A 17,920-nucleotide genomic window follows, 5' to 3' on the forward strand; every position below is an offset into this window, starting at 1 on the left:
TCAGTGGTTAAGCTCTTGGCTGCTAACAGAAAGGTCAGAGGTTTGAACCCACTAGCAGTTCCATGGGAGAAAAAATGTGGCAGTCTGCTTCTGTAAAGATTATAGCCTTAGAAACCCCATGGGGGCAGTTCTAGTCTGTCTTATAGGGTCAGTATGAGTCAGGATCAACTCAGCAGCAGTGGGTTTTGGATTCAGTAGTTAAGGTTCTTTGGTTCAAGCAACTGAAACTGTCATAGGCTGAAGGGAATATATTGGAAATATACTGAAGGTTTTTTACCTCAAAGGGAAGAACAGAGAACCAGATTTTTTTTCCTATTTCTTTTTCCTTCTTTTTTAAAAAATTTATTAAATTTATTTATTGTGCTTTAGATGCTTTAGGTGAAAGTTTACAAATCAAGTCAGTCTCTCATACAAAAAGTTATGCACACCTTGCTATGTACTCCTGGCTGCTCTCCTCCTAATGAGACAGCACATTCCTCCTCTCCACCCTGTATTCCCTGTGTATATTCAACCATCTTCTTTCCCCTTCTTCATTCTCAACATCAGACAGGGGTTGTCCACATAGTCTCATGTCTCTAATTGAGCCAAGAAACTCACTCCTCACCAGTATCATTGTCTATCTTATAGTCCAGTCCAATCCCTGTCTGGAGAGTTGGTTTCGGGAATGGTTCCAACCTTGAGCTAACAAAGGGTCTAAGGACCATCAGGGACCATCAGGGTCTATCAGGGTCCCTCCAGCCTCAGTCAGACCATTAAGCCTGGTCTTTGTACAAGAATTTGAGATCTGCATCCCACTGTTCTCCTGCTCCATCAGGTATTCTCTGTTGTGTTCTCTGTCAGGGCAGTGTTTGGTGGTAGCTGGGCAACATCTAGTTCGTCTGGTCTCAGGCTGATGTAGTTTCTCATTTATGTGGCCTTTTCTGTCTCTTGGGCTGATCTTTACCATATGTCTTTGGTGTTCTTCATTTTCCTTTGCTCCAGGTAGTTTGAGACCAATTGATGTATCTTAGATGGCTGCTTGCTAGTGTTTTAAGACCCCAGCCGTCTCTCAGGGCAGTGGGATGCAGAATGTTTTCTTAATACCTTTTGCTATGCAAATTGAACTAGATGTCCCCTGAAACCATGGTCCCCAGACCCCTTTCCCTGATACTGTGGCCTTTGAAGCATTTGGGAAGCCAGATTTTTAAACAGGGAAGAATTATAGTACTTCCATAGAACCGAGAAGAAGAAATTATAGGAAGTCCCTACTCAAGGTGAATGAAACCAAACACTTTAAATTTCATTGTCAATCTCTTCCATATTCAAATTGCAGATTAGAAGCTTTATGCTTAATTTACGTTAGGTCATGTTCTGAGCTGGGGGAAGGTCAGGACCTTTGATTAATAGTCCTATCTGCTTACATCTAACAAAGAAGAGATAAATTCCAAAAAGGAATTCCAATTAGTATTAGGATATGAAATGTGATGCTAGATGGCAAAAATTAACTATCCAAATCTGATCCATAATCCTTCACACAATTTCCAATAAGATTTATTTCTTAAATAAAATTAAGTAACATCATTTTAATAGCTTTCCATTCTAACTTGGAATAAAATCCAAATTACTTACCCTGGTTTACTAAGCCTCCTCTTCAATTTTGTCTTGGGGTATTCTACTCTTCACACACTAAAGCTGAGAAACACTGGGCTTCTTTCTCTTCTTTAGTCATACCAGAGTCATCCTACTCTTGGGCCTCTGCTGTTATTCTTTTCTTTCCTTTTCTTTTCAAATCCTTCTTGTCTTTTGGCTGTTGTTGTTGTTGGGTTCTGTTGAGTTGCTCTGAGATGAAATCTACTCAACAGCACCTAACATCAACAACAATCTTTACAAGAGCAGATTGCCAGGTCTTTCTCCTGTGAAGCCACTCGTGGGTTCGAACCACTGATCTTTTAGTTAGCAGTTGACCACTTAACTGTTGTGCCACCAGGGATCCTTTGCCTTTTGGACACTAGCTCAATTATCCCCTCCTCAGAGGAGTCTTCCCTGATTACTCAACCTAAATTTGTTAACCAATAACTTTCTACTGTGTTACCCTATTTTAATTCATTGCTTAAAAAAAGTATTTGTCTTCTGTCTCCTCCAACTGAAATGTAAGATTCCATGACAGTAGGAATTCTCTTTGCATACTGGATAGTTCCTGGACATAGTAGGTACTCAGTATATATTTATTGGATAAATAAATTAATTCTCAAAATAATCCCATACGATAAACCAAAAAAAAATCCAAACCTGTTGCTGTCGAGTCTATTACAAATCATAGTGACCCTATATGACAGAGTAGAACTGCCCTATAGAGCTTCCAAGGAGCACCTGGTGGATTTGAACTGCTGACCTTTTGGTTAGTGGCCGTAGCACTTAACCACTACACTATTCATCCCTTATGATAGGTATTATTATTTCCATTTTCTAGATGAGGACACTGAATTTAATACAAGTTTTAAAATTAAAAAAAAAAAAAAGTTTTTTTTTTTTTTTTTTTTAAATTCGCTTATCAGAAAGTTATGTATGGCATAATTCAACATCAGCTCTGTCTGGATCCAAGGCCAGATTCTTCAACACTGTCATATACACCTTCTCTACCACTAGCTGTGTTAATGCAGCCAGTCACTATGCCTCATCTCAACCAAGCAACTCAGGATTTACAACACTAGAAGGCTGGATGGGAAGGTAATTTTCCAACCTTTTTTAGCCGCATAATCTTCTTACTTTATCTTTAAATAAAATGATATGTGTAACCCCAATAAACTGTTTTTAGCATCATAAATATTCATTTCATATGTTCAAAGATATAAAATTTACTTCCTATGGATTCAACTAGTGAATATAATATGGTTGTCCTGAGAAATGCACAATTTTTTTTTTCTATTTATTTTGGTTGCATATGTTGAGAAAATCTCAATTTACTTATAGCAGTGGCAAATATTGACCTTTTAAAAGCTGAATTCTTTGAAATCTTGGGATGCTTATTAACTGAAAATATGAGAAAAACCTTATTCCAATTGTGCCAGAACAGAGTTAGCCTGGAAGCAGTTGCTCAGTTATTGATGATCTCCAACTTGTTAAAATTTGGTGTGTAACACTACCCAGAGTGAATTGCTAATTATTACACCCTCTAAGACACACACACACACACACAAATTTGTGGAATCCCTGAAACATCTTCAAAGAATTTACAACTTAAAATTGGTGGCCCTAAAATCATACAGGGTCACCCATAGCTCTCAGATTCTGTAGGCAAATCCCACGTCTTTTGATATAACTATAGCCACTCTGATAAAAGAACACAAGAAGCAAGCTAAAAAGACCCAAAGTAGTCTTGAAACAGACTGTAAATAACCCAAAAAGCATTGCATCAAAGCGAATATGCTTTCATAGAACAACGACAGGATAACCAATCACAATTAATCGCCATTATCTGCTTTAAAAAGAAGGCTAATAGCACCGTATATCAGAATAAAAGAGTGAGAAGGAACAGTCAGACACATAATTTGTAAAGAAGCTGATAGAAATAATATAGGGCATTACAAAAAATAAATAAATAAAGCTATCTTTAAAATACTAATAGGTGACGAAGGTAGACAGGTTTAACAAGAAAGTCAGAAAATTGCACAATGCCAACACTCTTTTACATATATAGTCCTTTGTTTTTCAGATTCTACATAGTGTCATGAGAACTTACACAAACAACAGCATTGGTGTGATATAATGGGGAAAATATTTGTCTAAAAGCAAAATGTTGCCCAGTGAGATCAATAGAGTCAGAATGAGATTCATCACGGAGCTAAGGAAGCTTAGACTTCAGAGGCTTTTACTTGCATGGGCCTCTGTCAAGGCCCAGTTCCTAGTTTTGTGAGCAAATGTTCATTCCTTTTCTTAATGATGGCCTGCATCCCCCCGCCCACCGCCCCGAATCTTTATAAGCTTCAGGCCCCACAACCCTGAACCTACCCTTGGTTTTAGTATTGGTGTTTATTTGTGATGCAGCCTGGTATAGTCATTAGTATCAGGTGTGACTATGGTGTGGTGACCTGAATTTCATAAATGTCTCTCTCTCTCTTTCTCTCAACCTCTTTCAAGTATGTCTTTCAACCTCTCTCAAGTCTGTCTCTCTCTCTCAACCTCTCCCTCCGCTCCCTTTCTCAGTCTCTCACTCTTCTTTTTTCTTTCTCAAAATCTCTGTCTCAATCTCTTTTACTTTCCCACTCTCTCTTCTTTCTCTCTTAAATCTCAGTCTCTCTCCCACCTTTCTCAAACTTTCTTCTCCTTCTACCCCCCAATACTATTCTATAATGTTGCAGATAAAGTATTCCGTTCTGATGCACACCAATGTTTTTCTTTACTCAGAGTCTTTATACTTGCTCTTCCATCCTCCCCCATTTTCCCTGCATTTGTGTGTTTATTTAAATCTATTTGTATTCTTGTCTATAATAACTTCCAATTCTATATTACTATATGCTGTTTCTTTTATAGCTATACCACGATTAGTAATTATTTGTTGTTCACCTGCTTATTGTCTGGCTCCTTCATTAGACTGTCTCTTTCATGAGATCGGGGTGTTTATTCACTGTTTTATCCCCAGAACCTAGCACAGTGTCCTAAAACATAGTACATACTCAATAAATACATTTCAAAATAAACTATTGAATAAAAGACATCAACAGTATTTTCTTAATCCTAAACCACATCCTTTATAACCTGTAAAACCTGTTGTCATTGAATTGATTCTGACTCATAGTGACCCTATAGACAGAGTGGAACTGCCCTATAGGGTTTCCAAGGAGTGGCTGGTAGATTCAAACTACTGACTTTTTTGGTTAGCAGCCGAGTTCTTAACCACTGCACTACAAGGGCTCCCCTCTATAACCAGGGGTAGATCATCTATCAGGTAAGGTAAGCACGGTGCTTACCTTGCTTACCAGATCATCTATAGTGAACAATTTCACACTTCTTCACCACATCAAAGACTCTGCTTCCAGGTATGGCTGGCATCTATTCCTCTCTCAACCCCACGGCACCTTCCTACAGAATCAAAGCTTCTTTTCAAATTCATAGTCCCTGACAAGGACAGATGACCGAGTAAGCAAGGTAAGCACAGGCTTACTCGTGCTTACTTACTAATCTGTAGTGAAAAACTTCACATGGGTTTCAGATGCGATGAAACCCAGGTGAAATTGTTCAGTACAGATGATCTGGTATGCTAGGTAAGCACTATGCTTACCTTGCTCATTGGATAATCTGCCCCTGAATCTGTCCCTATAACCCACAAATATTAGGAATGTTCAAAATTCTTTGGGGATTATAATCACAAAACAATTGAAAAATAAGTTACGTGTCCAGTAATTATGACCTGTTGGCTGCATGTCTCAGTCTGAGCACACAGATGTCATCAATGAGAAAGGCATTAGAGGGAAGGCTAAGGCTGTCGTTGAACTCTTCACACACATTCACTCGCTGCCTATAACTCCATCAACAGATGAATAAGTATTAACTAGGCAGGAAGAAAGAAGCTCAGCACCTCCAGGCAAAGTGGCTCTGCAAGGCCTGAGGAAGGCACCAATGTGGCCAGGAATACTTTTCCAAGATCATTCTGTGATTTAACATGGAGAATCTCTCACGTTTCTGTCTGCTTCCAAGTGGAGTCCAACAACACTTCTCTTACTGGGAAGGCCCTGAGGGTGAAGGATTCCTTGCCCCAGAATCTAATTACTACAGGCCACAATTCGTTTTACAGTCAAACTAGTAAATTTTCTCCCAGATTTCATGTTCAGTTTTCAAATGCAACAGAAATAAGTACACTTGCTTCTGTCATCCTTATGGAAAGTCTACACTGATAACAGAAGGACTTATGTGAATGTACAACAAACACCCTCAGCAGCCAGGGTCCCAGACTTTCCTGTCAAATTTTCTGATTCCATGAACATGTATATCTAAATGATCTTACCGGAAGAACAACAACAAATATGAACCGAGAAGAATCACAATGGAAGGTTTTGAAGAAAGAGAAAAATCATACAGGGGATCCAGGGGAAATCACTTAGAAAAGGCTCAATAGCCCTTAGGATGTGTAACAAAAACAAAAGTTCCCATGTAAACACGAGGAAAGTTTGAAGGAAGCTGGTACTTACCTTTTGATAGGCAGAAAATAGATCTTAACAATAGAGTCTGAAGAAAGAAGACTGTCAGTGGTATTATGTATGTCAATCATTATGGAAACAAATTTAAAGTGGTTCCAAAAACTAGAATGAGAGTTGGTTGTGAAGCAAGTAGGGCAGAACTAAATAAGTAACAAAGGGACTATGTGAAATACTTTCACACTCAAATACATGCCTTGCAAACCCTTGCAGAATATGTGGTTCTTATTGCTTAGGAGCTGGCTGTTATTTTAAGCATGGAAAGGAGAGAGCATCTCTAGAGAGATTAGAAAAGAACAAAAAGCCATCTTTAGAAATAGAAAAAATAAAACAATAACATAGTGAATGCAATAATTTAGAATGCTAACTGTAACTTCAGTATTGGGAATGGCATTAAAACAAATCATTAAGAACCTTAAGTCACTAGGCACTGACACAACATTAGGAAAATCATATTATGCCAGATCACATTAATTTCCTTCATCAAGGGAGTCATGCAATGTTCATAAAAGCACTGTATGTATTCTATCTGAACTCAAATAAGTTATAAGATTTTGTCAATTGACTCCTCATTAGTGAACTAAAAAGATCATCTCAAAGTCACACTTTGGTCAGGTGACCAAGTGGTAGGTAGGTTACAGTCAAAGGTCTAAAGATTTATTGTTGGACTGCAAAAATATCAGTAATGTCCCACTGGGCTTAACATTGGTGCTGTTTGACAAAATGAGGCATCAAGAAACATCCCTTTGTTAGCTTAGGCCCGTTTGGCACCAATTAAATGAATAATAATGGCATAAATTAATGGATTTGACTCAAATTTCTCAAGGTCTCACTCACCACATTCATATAATTCTAGGCCTTACCCCTCACAAAAACACTCCTCCAAGTTTCTTTTTTTAACTCGTACCCAAAAATATCTTCTCATAATCCTTTGCTCCAGTCACTTAATAAGTCACATAAAAATCAAAACCAAATCCATTGCCATTGAGTCCATTCTGAAGCATAAGGGACTTCCAAACCTGAAACCCACTCCCAGATTGCCAAAGAGCCTAGATTTTCTTATAGTTTTAATTTGTTCAGGTCATCCTGGCTGTCTGGAAGTGGGGAGAATGGTCCTTTAACCCTCTTGACACAATTCTCCCTGAAGGTACACAGCAGCTTCTTATCGAATGAACTCACTTGTCTTTCTTCATAGGGCTCCGAGGCTGAGGTAGGGCCAAGCACCAAGCTATCTCTTCAGCTCAGTCATTATTTCTGGCACCTATGTAAAAGTTTTGGCTCTGACCAATCCAAAATCCTCATGCTAATTAACTTCTGATACAACACATAGTTTCAGACTCGTTTGAATCAGAGCTTGGATTTAATCACAATATTCCAGATTACACAGTTTCTTTGTCATTGCACTTGTTGGAATAGCTTACCTCCCACTTTATCCCGCTTTATTCCCACTTACCACTGCTACCAACACTACCTCCCCTAGCTGAAAAGGGAGGTTGATTCTGGTTAATTCTAGTTTGTCCTTCAAGACCTCATAGAGGCATGACATTTTTCTAAGTCTTTTCAATACTCTACAGTGACATTTACTTTAAGCTCCAGAATATGATAAAAGCACTGGGCCCCAAACAAAGTAAGCAACTATTATATCAATATTGTTGATTGGCTAGGTTGCTCTGAAATATAATCTGCATAGTATTATGTTGACAGTAGGGGCCCTTTTCTGGAAGGGAGCGTGTTTTAACACTTAATGATCATATTAATAACACGGGTTTTACTACTGATAAAATATTTCTTCAAACTTCATGAGCCATCAAATCCAATGCCTTTTTCGAAACATAAACACAACTGAAAGAATATTGAAATTTTGATGGTCTCCATAAAGGCTAATGAAATAAATCTAAAAAATAATTTATAATCTCTAATTTAAAGGAAGAAACTTAATTCCTATGTTTTAAAAAAAGAGAAATTTATGCTCAAATGATACAGGACTTGTAGCAACAGTGTCTGACAAGCCACACTTTTCTTTCTTTAGTTTAGGTCAGGTTATCCGAGTCTCAGTGTTCCAGTTTTTGGAAAAGGAGAGATGAAATGGACACTTGGGTTAAGTAAAAGTGAAGACACTTTATTGTCGTAGGTCTTTTTTTTAAAAAATTAGAGTATGTTTTAATAGGCTAATGTAAACTCAAATATTTCAGAAGAGGCTTAAAACACATTTCAATCATGATTTAGCTACCACACAGTTTTTGAAGTACAAAGGGTGTGCGAACACCCCTTGGAACAGGATTCCACAGAACACCAATTTGAAAAAAGGGGGGTTAAAAATAAAACGTAACAAAAAAAAAAAAGCCTTTTTTAAAAAAAAAAAAAACACCTCTCTAAAACAGAAATGGGACTAAGGTAAGCGCTTCCTTTACTTTAGTGTCCTAGGGGCCTCGCTGACCTCATCCTAGTCTGGCCCTGCCCTTAAATATGCTGGACTTGTATGCTTCTAGCCACTAGTCTTACTTCAGTTCCGGGGGGCTGCACAAATTTAAATCAGGGATTCAGATCAGTTCAAAACGGTTCAGTTATGGCCAACGGAAACTATGACCGTATACGTGTGTTGCTTAGCAACCAAAGCTCTTACCCCCCCACCCCGGATTTTGTCCCGTGAAGGAAACAGCGCTGCCCTGCTCAAAGATGGTGGCCAACTGCATTGCTTTTGTATGTGTGTCGCTTTCCACATTCTTGACAAGAATCTAATCTCTCACATCCCGCATGAAAGCTTCAGGAGCCTGAAATTGGATCATTGGCAGGGATGTGGAGAACAACACACATTCAAAGTGGCACAGCTGACCGCCATCTTTGAGCAGGGCAGCGCTGTTTCCTATTCAGGACAAAATCCCATGGGCAAGAGCTTTGGTTGCTATGCAACAAGTATGCAGCGATGGCTTCCATCGCCGGTGACTGAACTGTTTTGAAGTGGTTTCAAGCCCTGGTTCAAATACAGTAATCTCCTTTAAATAGCAATGAATCAGATAGATTATCTTTGTTTTACAAATGAGAAAAGAGATTTAGACCTTATGTGATGGCAGGCCTGGAACTGTAGTCAACCCTGCTCTTTCAGTTTCAAAGTCAAAGCACTACAGAGAGCTTCCTCTTCAAACCTTACCTGGCCTGAGACTCACACATCCTGATATCCTAAGGAGAAGAAACAAGAATATACTAATTTACTAATGGATGAAAGGGATAATGTCCTAATACCAGGTTGCTGCTGTAGTTGTTCTGTGACATCAAGTTAATTCTGACTAATAGCGACCCGATATGACAGAGCAGACTTGCCCCATAATGTTTCCTAGGCTGTAATCTTTATGGGAGCAGATCATCAGGTGTTTTCTCCCATTGAACCGCTGGTAGGTTTGAACTGCCAAAAGTTTGGTGAGCAGCCATGCCCTTAACCATTGCACCACCAGGGTTCCTTTAATACAAGGCACACATCTTTATTGGTGGGAATCTGCTTAAAAGGTACTTCTCAAACCATCCTACTGTGGTGCTATCTATGCTTGAAGTTGGCCCTGTTGAAATATACTTCAAGGAAAGAGGAAAGGTTTAGTAACAGCAGACATCAAGACAGTGATGAGATCTTATAAAAATCTCACCGGTTTCTCCCCTCAAAAAAGAATAAAACATAAGAAAATGAATGGATTTTGATTGAAGCTAGAACCTTATTCAGTCATAAGGAATTATCTCTGTCCTATCAAAAACCAAAACCAAACCCAGCGCCGTCGAGTCCATTCTGACTCATAGCGACCCTACCAAACCAAAAAAAAACAAACCCAGTGCGGTGGAGTCGATTCCGACTCATAGCAACCCTATAGGACAGAGTAGAACTGCCCCATAGAGTTTCCAAGGAGCGCCTGGCAGATCTGAACTGCTGACCATTATGGTTAGCAGCCATAGCACTTAACCACTATGCCACCAGCGTTCCCGTAAAAAAAATTCCCCTAGGAGTAGTTAAATTCCTAAACAGGTTTCCAAGCGAGACTGTAAAACTGGCCCAGGAAAAATCATCAGAAGTGAATGCTTAAGGCACATATTGGCCTGGAGGCAGGTTGACTCAATGAACTCTTGAGTAGTTTTTTAGCTCTGAGATCTGATGATAAAAGGTAACCAGAAGAAAATGTGGCTCAGGCAGATATCCTCACCCCCTGGAAGTTTAAAGCTAACAGGAGAATGGAAATGTTATGATTCAGAGATATTTATCTTTAATTTGTGCAATTTTACTGATCAGAATCCAACTGGTTTCTTTAAAAGTCAGTAAGTGGGAAGTGGAAGCACATATACAGGAAACATTACAATATGAGCTTTCTAACAAATCATGAGTCATATAAAAAGATGAGCAATTAAGTTAGACAAACATCATGCCCATGTCTTTGTGTTTTAACAATTGAAGGCAAATACGGTGATTACCCAGGAAGAACCCTTGAGTCAATAAAAGTACCTGCAGCTGCTGCAAAGATTCTTTAAAGGAAAGAGACCTCTCAGTGCAAGGGTAATCTGGGTCAATCAGCAATTCTACAAGGACACACAAGAGACTTTTAAAGGCCAGCCTTACATAAAATTACCTAGGCGGGAGGGTAAGGTACATTCAAATGTAAAATACAAAGACATTTAAGCCATAAAGGCAAATTGATGGAGTTGAAAAGAGACTTTTTGTTCTGCTAACCCAATGGGAACCTCCTCTTAGTTTTCTAAGTACATTAAATGAAAAAGTGTACATTACTATTCAGGAAATTAAACTAAATTGAAAATAAACCAATTCACAAGTGTACATATTAAGACTATGATTTACTCTTAAGGAAGGAGCCCTGATAGTACACTGGTTAGGTGCTTGGCTGCTAACTGAAATGTCAGTGGTTCAAACCCATCAACCGCTCCTCAGGAGAAAAATAGGGCAGTGGGCTTCAGTAAAGATTTACAGCCTTGGAAATCCTATGGGGGCAGTTCTACTCTGTCCTACAGGGTCGCTGTGAGTCAGGATCTACTCAACAGCAATGGGTTTGGTTGGTACTCTAGGATATTGTCAATGAACTTTCAAAATGTAATCATGTCAGTGCCTTGGTGTATCCTGTGGTTTATGCATACATAAGTCTTTAAAGCTCCACAAATGCTATGTCAAACCCATCTGTGTCAAGTAGACTTGGACTCACAAAGACCCTTTAGGGCACAGTAGAATTGCCCCATAGGCTTTCCAAGGCTGTAATCTTTACTGGAGCAGACTGCCACATCGTTCTCCCAGTGAGCAGCTGGTGGATTTGAACTGCCTAAGACAGGGAACAGAAAAAAAAAAAAAAAAGACAGGGAACAGAGGGCCCCCCAAATCTGTAAAGTACAGGAAATGGGCCAGGGCACAGAAACAAAGCCATTCCCCAGAACAATGGGGCAGGGTATCAGAAAATAGCCCACAAACTTCTTTAAAGTTGTCTTACAGAAGTAGCTAGACAAAACCAGACCCAGGGACATGCGCAGAACATCCACCTGTAACTGCTGTGTGACCGTCCACCAGGGGCAGTAAGAGGCAGCAACAACAGCTGGGAATTGAACTTGGGGAGCGAGAGACTGTGCAGGTGCAACACCCCATGATGAGTCACGCTATGAATCCCAGAGGCCTCTGGGACAGGAGCCATTTTAGAAAGCTGCTGTGCGCGCACCATAGTTAACATATCCCTGCCTATGCCTTTGAATAAAGATGAATCTTTTCCTGCCCAAGAACTTTTAAAAACCCAGGCAAGTCCTTTGTCCTGTGAGACAAAGGTAAGACAAGGGTATGCGTTGCTTAGGCCCTCATCTCCGCTTGTAAGCCTCTTCAATAAAGTTTTGCTTGGGTGGAAAACTCTATGTGCCTTACCTGCTCGTTCTTGACCACTGAGAGGCAAGAACCTTATTCTGGTAACATGTCAACCTTTCCGTTAGCAACGAACAAAGCATTAACCACTGTACCACCAGGTCTAAAAGGGTATCATCATCCTCGCTCCAAATTATTTAAAAAGTGTACATGCATAGGCCTCCTCTCAGTGCATTAAACCTAACATATCTATTTGAAAAGAGCAAAGGAAATGAGAACATTTCTTACAAATGTCCTTATTATATAATTTTGTCAGCTCAGTCTTTCATAAAAGAAAGGGAACCGCAATATTGGAGCACAGTAACATTAGCAAAATTATAAAGAGTTTAATGTTGATTTATACTTTAGATCTAAATATTTGAAGATACGATTATAGGCTTCCCTTGTGCTACAGGGAGCTGCTTCTTCCCAGAAGACTTGTCTGAACAACACAAAGTAGTACCAGTGGCAGATGAATGTTTTGGACACATATATATGTTAAGGGTCACAGAAATTTAAATTGAGTATAAGAAAGAGGAGAATCTGAGAATTTTCAATCTAATTCAAAAAAAAAAAAAAAACACCAAACCCATTGCTCTGGAGTCAATTCCAACTCATAGAGACCCAATAGAACAGGGAAGAACTGCCCCACAGAGTTTCCAAGGTCTCCTGGTGGATTTGAACTGCCAACCTTTTGTTTAGCAGTTGTAGCTCTTAACCACTATGCCACCAAGGTTTCCTTGGTCTAATTAGAAAAATAAAAATTATAAGCAAAAAAGATAATTACATAAATGAATAATCTCTATTAGTACAACCTATATTTCTTGGTTTTTTTTTGATGGAGAACCAGTGATCTAAAATATGGTATAACTATAAAATCAAATACTATTCAACCAATTAAAATGTATATTTTTCAACTGGGAAATAGTTAATAGCTTTTGCATCTAGTAAATGAGATAATAACAACAGTACCTACCACATAGGGGAGTCCCTGGGTGGTATAAATGATTGATGCACTTGACCGCTAAATGAAAGGTTGGAGATTTACAGTCCATCCAGAGGTGCCTCAGAAGAAAGGCCTGGCAAATTACTTCTGAAAAATCAGCCATTGAAAATCCTATGGAGCAGTTCTACACCTGAGATGCAATTAACTTGACAACATGACAACTTTTTTTTCTTTCTAAACACATAGTGTTTTTGTGAGGATTAAGCGAGTGATTAGTGACAAAGCACTTAGAACAATGCGTGGTATGTAAAAAAAAAAAAAAAAACCTGTTGCCGTTGAGGCAATTCTGACTCAGTGACCCCATGGGACAGAGAACTGCCCCATACGGTTTCCAAGGAGCACCTGGTGGATTTTGAACTACTGACATTTTGGTTAGCAGCCATTGCTCTTAACCACTATGCCCTCGGGGTTTCCTCTCATATAAAACGAAAACCAAACCCAGTGCCGTCAAGTTGATTCCGACTCATAGCAAGCCTATATAGTACACTTAAACAAGCATTTCCTTGGGGGAATGGGTTCTGGAAGGGTTGAGGGGTTTAATGGCTAATGGGAGCCATCTGTGGAGTCTTGTGTCCAGTTCCTTGGAAGCATGAAGACATGGCAGACTTCAAAGAGAATGGATAAATGTACATCAAGGAGTCAGTTTTGCCCTTCCCATGCCCAAGTCTGGCACTGGAGCACCACAGTCATGAACCTCAAAGGATCCTGGCAATATCTGGCTAATAAAGGGAGGACCTCCCTGAGGCCTTGGCAGTATTTTAAAAACCAGTCTTCAGGCACAAAAATAGAGCAGGGGTGATGGGGTTTGAGGGGAGGCCCAAGAATGACTGAGTGAGAACTCCCTGCCCAGCCACCAAGATAGAGACCAGAAGTAAGTTAATTCTGAGGTCATAAAGAGATGTGATATTTCTTGCCTATCTGTGTGGGCGGAATGAGCTTCACACCCACTATAATTTTTTTTATCACTTTTACCCCCTCCTCCTCTAGCAGTCTCTAACTCTGACCTGCACTCTCCATGACTTCTGAGGTGGAGGATTTGCACTAAGGTTTCCGAGGCAGAGCTGGTGTCACAGTCTCAATACGTGCTTAATAGCTGATAGAGAACAACTAGAGTCTAGCAATTGAGGCACTGCTAAACTTCATGCATATTCGCGCTAAAGAAGTGTTTCACACGCCTTTTCATCTAAGCAAAGAAGGAACATAGAGGAGTGTACAGGTGTCTGGGGGTGTGGCCCTAAAGCATTAACTTCAAGCAAGGCATTTCTTTGTAATAATCTCTTCTGCGTCCAAAATATACACAAATTTTGCATTCCACTGCACAAAATATCCATGCTTGTTTTATGTGAAAATACAGTCCTTCCCATCAACCTACCACCCCAAATTTTCAAGTAAAACTAATATTCCAAGAAGGTGGGTTTATCCTATAGATTCATGTTCTCCCTGACACAAGGCTCTGGGTTTTCCCTGCATTAGCTGCCTTCAAGTTGGCCACGGACTCATGGTGGCCCCACGAACAACGGAATGCAAGGTTACCTGGTCCTGCCCCATCCTTAAGAGTAACCTCACTCCAGTTTGAAATGCATATTCTTTAAAACATATTTATTAGAGGAATTTTTTTAGATTATAGAAACAATACATGTTAACAGTTGATAAGCTGAAAAAAGTATAAAAGTCACCAAAACAAAACAACAACAAAAACTCAGCCATAATCCAGAGAAAAATCACTATTAACACACCTTTCTAGGCACTTATTAAAAAAAAAAGTCTGTGTATATTTCTATGAGATTTTTTTCACACATATAGATTCTTACAATTATCACCACAATCATGTGCACAACTATTCCATCACCACAAAGGAGCTCTTCATGTTGCCCTTTGTAGTCATACCCTTCCTCTTTCCCCAGGCCCTCACAACCACTTCTCTGACCTCCACCTCTATACCTATGCCATTTCAAGAATCATATAGTATGCAAACTTTTGATATTTGCTTTTTTCACTCAGCCCAAAATCCATCCAAGTTGTGGTATATATCAATAGTTTGTTACTTTTTGTTGAGTAGTATTTAAATGGTATGGATGTACCACAGTTTAACTATTTATCCATTGGAAGACATTTGAGTTATATATAGTTTGGGACTGTTACAAATAAAACTGCTATGAACGTTCATGTACTGGGTTTTGTGTGAACAAAATATTTCCTTTTCTTTAAGATAAAAGCCTAAGGTTGCAATTGCTGGTTATGTTAATTGTATGTTTAACTTTTTTTTTTTTTCAAAGAAACTGCCAGATTGATTTCCAGAGTCGTTGAACCATTTTATACTCCCGCCAGCAACACGAGGCATCTAGTATCTCTATGTCCTTTTCAACACTTGGTATTATTAGTACCTCTTATTTTAGCTATTCTCGTAGGTTTGTAATAGTATCTCATTGTACTTTTAATTTGTATTTCTGTAATGGCTAATGATGTTCAGTATCTTCTCATGTGCTTACTTGCCACCTGTATATACTCTTTAGTGAAATATTTAAGACTTTTGAATATTTTCCAATTTTGAATTGTCTGTATTCTTACTGTTGAGTTTAGAGAGTTCTTTATGTATTATGGATATGAGTTCATTGTTGGATATATGATTTCCAAATATTTTCTCCCAGTCAGTGACTTGTCTGTTCATCCACTTTCACAGAGCAAAAGTTTGATCAAGTCCAATTTATCCACTGTTTTCCTTTTATAAATGTACTTCCACTACCCAGAAAAACCCAGTGTTTCCACTACTATGTCTAAAAAAATCTTCATTTAACTTTAGTCATGAAGATTTTTTCTATGTTCCTTTAAAAATATTACAGTTTTATATTTTGTATGTAGATCTATGACCTATTTTGAGTTAGTTTTTTTTTCTAAATAATTTTTTTTGTGGTTTAAGTGAAAGTTTACAAATCAAGTCAGTCTGTCACATATAAGCTTATATACACCTTACTACATACTCCCGTTTACTCTCCCCCTAACAAGTCAGCCCACTCCCTTCTTCCAGTCTCTCCTTTCGTGACAATTTTGCCAGTTTCTACCCCTCTCTACCCTCCCATCTCCCCTCCAGACAGGAGATGCCAATACAGTCTCAAGTGTCCACCTGATACAAGTAGCTCACTCTTTATCAGCATCTCTCTCCAACCCATTGTCCAGTCCCTTCCATGTCTGATGAGTAGTCTTCGGGAATGGTTCCTGTCCTGGGCCAACAGAAGGTTTGGGGACCATGGCCACCAGGATTCTTCTAGTCTCAGTCAGACCATTAAGTCTGGTCTTTTTATGAGAATTTGGGGTCTGCATCCCACTGATCTCCTGCTCCCTCAGGAGTTCTGTGTTGTGCTCCCTGTCAGGGCAGTCATCGGTTGTGGCCGGGCACCATCTAGTTCTTCTGGTCTCAGGATGATGTAAGTCTCTAGTTCATGTGGCCCTTTCTGTTTCTTGGGCTCATAGTTATCGTGTGACCTTGGTGTTCTTCATTGTCCTTTGATCCAGGTGGGTTGAGACCAATTGATGCATCTTAGATGGCTGCTCGTTAGCATTTAAGACCCCAGATGCCACAATTCAAAGTGGGATGCAGAATGTTTTCATAATAGAGTTTATTATGCCAGTTGACTTAGAAGTCCCCTTAAGCCATAGTCCCCAAACCCCCGCCCTTGCTACGCTGACCTTTGGAGCATTCAGTTTATCCCAGAACCTTCTTTGCTTCTGGTCCAGTCCAGTTGAGCTGACCTTCCGTGTATTGAGTATTGTCCTTCCCTTCATCTAAAGTAGTTCTTATCTACTAACTAATCAGTAAATAACCCTTTCCCACCCTCCCTCCCTCCCTCCCTTCCCCCTCTCATAACCACAAAAGAATGTGTTCTCAGTTTATACTATTTCTCAAGAACTTATAATAGTGGTCTTATACAGTATTTGTCCTTTTGCATCTGACTAATTTCACTCAGTCCATGGTATATTCAATATTCTTCACCAACACCACAATTCAAAGCCATCAATTCTTCTTTGGTCTTCCTTATTCATTGCCCAGCTTTCACATGCATATGATGTGATCGAAAATACCATGGCTTTTTTTGGGTCAGGTGCACCTTAGTCTTTAAGGTGACATCTTTGCTCTTCAACACTTTAAAGAGGTCCTTTGCAGCAGATTTACCCAATGCAATGCGCCTTGTGATTTCTTGACTGCTGCTTCCATGGCTGTTGACTGTGGATCCAAGTAAAACGAAATCCTTGACAACTTCAATCTTTTCTCCATTTATCATGATGTTGCTCATTGGTCCAGTTCTGAGGATTTTTGTTTTCTTTATGTTGAGGTGCAATCCATACCAAAGGCTGTAGTCTTTGAGCTTCATCAGTAAGTGCATCAAGTCCTCTTCACTTTCAGCAAGCAAGGTTGATTCATCAGCATAACGCAGGTTGTTAATGAGTCTTCCTCCAATCCTGATGCCCCGGTCTTCTTCATACAGTCCAGCTTCTCATATTATCTGCTCAGCATATAGATTGAATAGGTATGGTGAAAGAATACAACCCTGACGCACACCTTTCCTGACTTTAAACCAGTCAGTATCCCCTTGTTATCTCAGAACAACTGCCTCTTGATCTATGTAAAGGTTCCTTATGAGCACAATTAAGTGTTCTGGAATTCCCATCCTTCCTAATATTATCCATAATTTGTTATGATTCACACAGTCGAATGGTTTTGCATAGTCAATAAAAGACAGGTAAACATCCTTCTGATATTCTCTGCTTTCAGCCAGGATCCATCTGACATCAGCAATGATATCCCTGGTTCCATGTCTTCTTCTGAAACTGGCCTGAATTTCTGGCAGTTCCTGTCGATATACTGCTGCAGCTGTTTCTGAATGAACT

The sequence above is a fragment of the Elephas maximus genome, chromosome 9 (assembly GCF_024166365.1).
Source record: "Elephas maximus indicus isolate mEleMax1 chromosome 9, mEleMax1 primary haplotype, whole genome shotgun sequence".
Classification (NCBI taxonomy): domain Eukaryota; kingdom Metazoa; phylum Chordata; class Mammalia; order Proboscidea; family Elephantidae; genus Elephas; species Elephas maximus.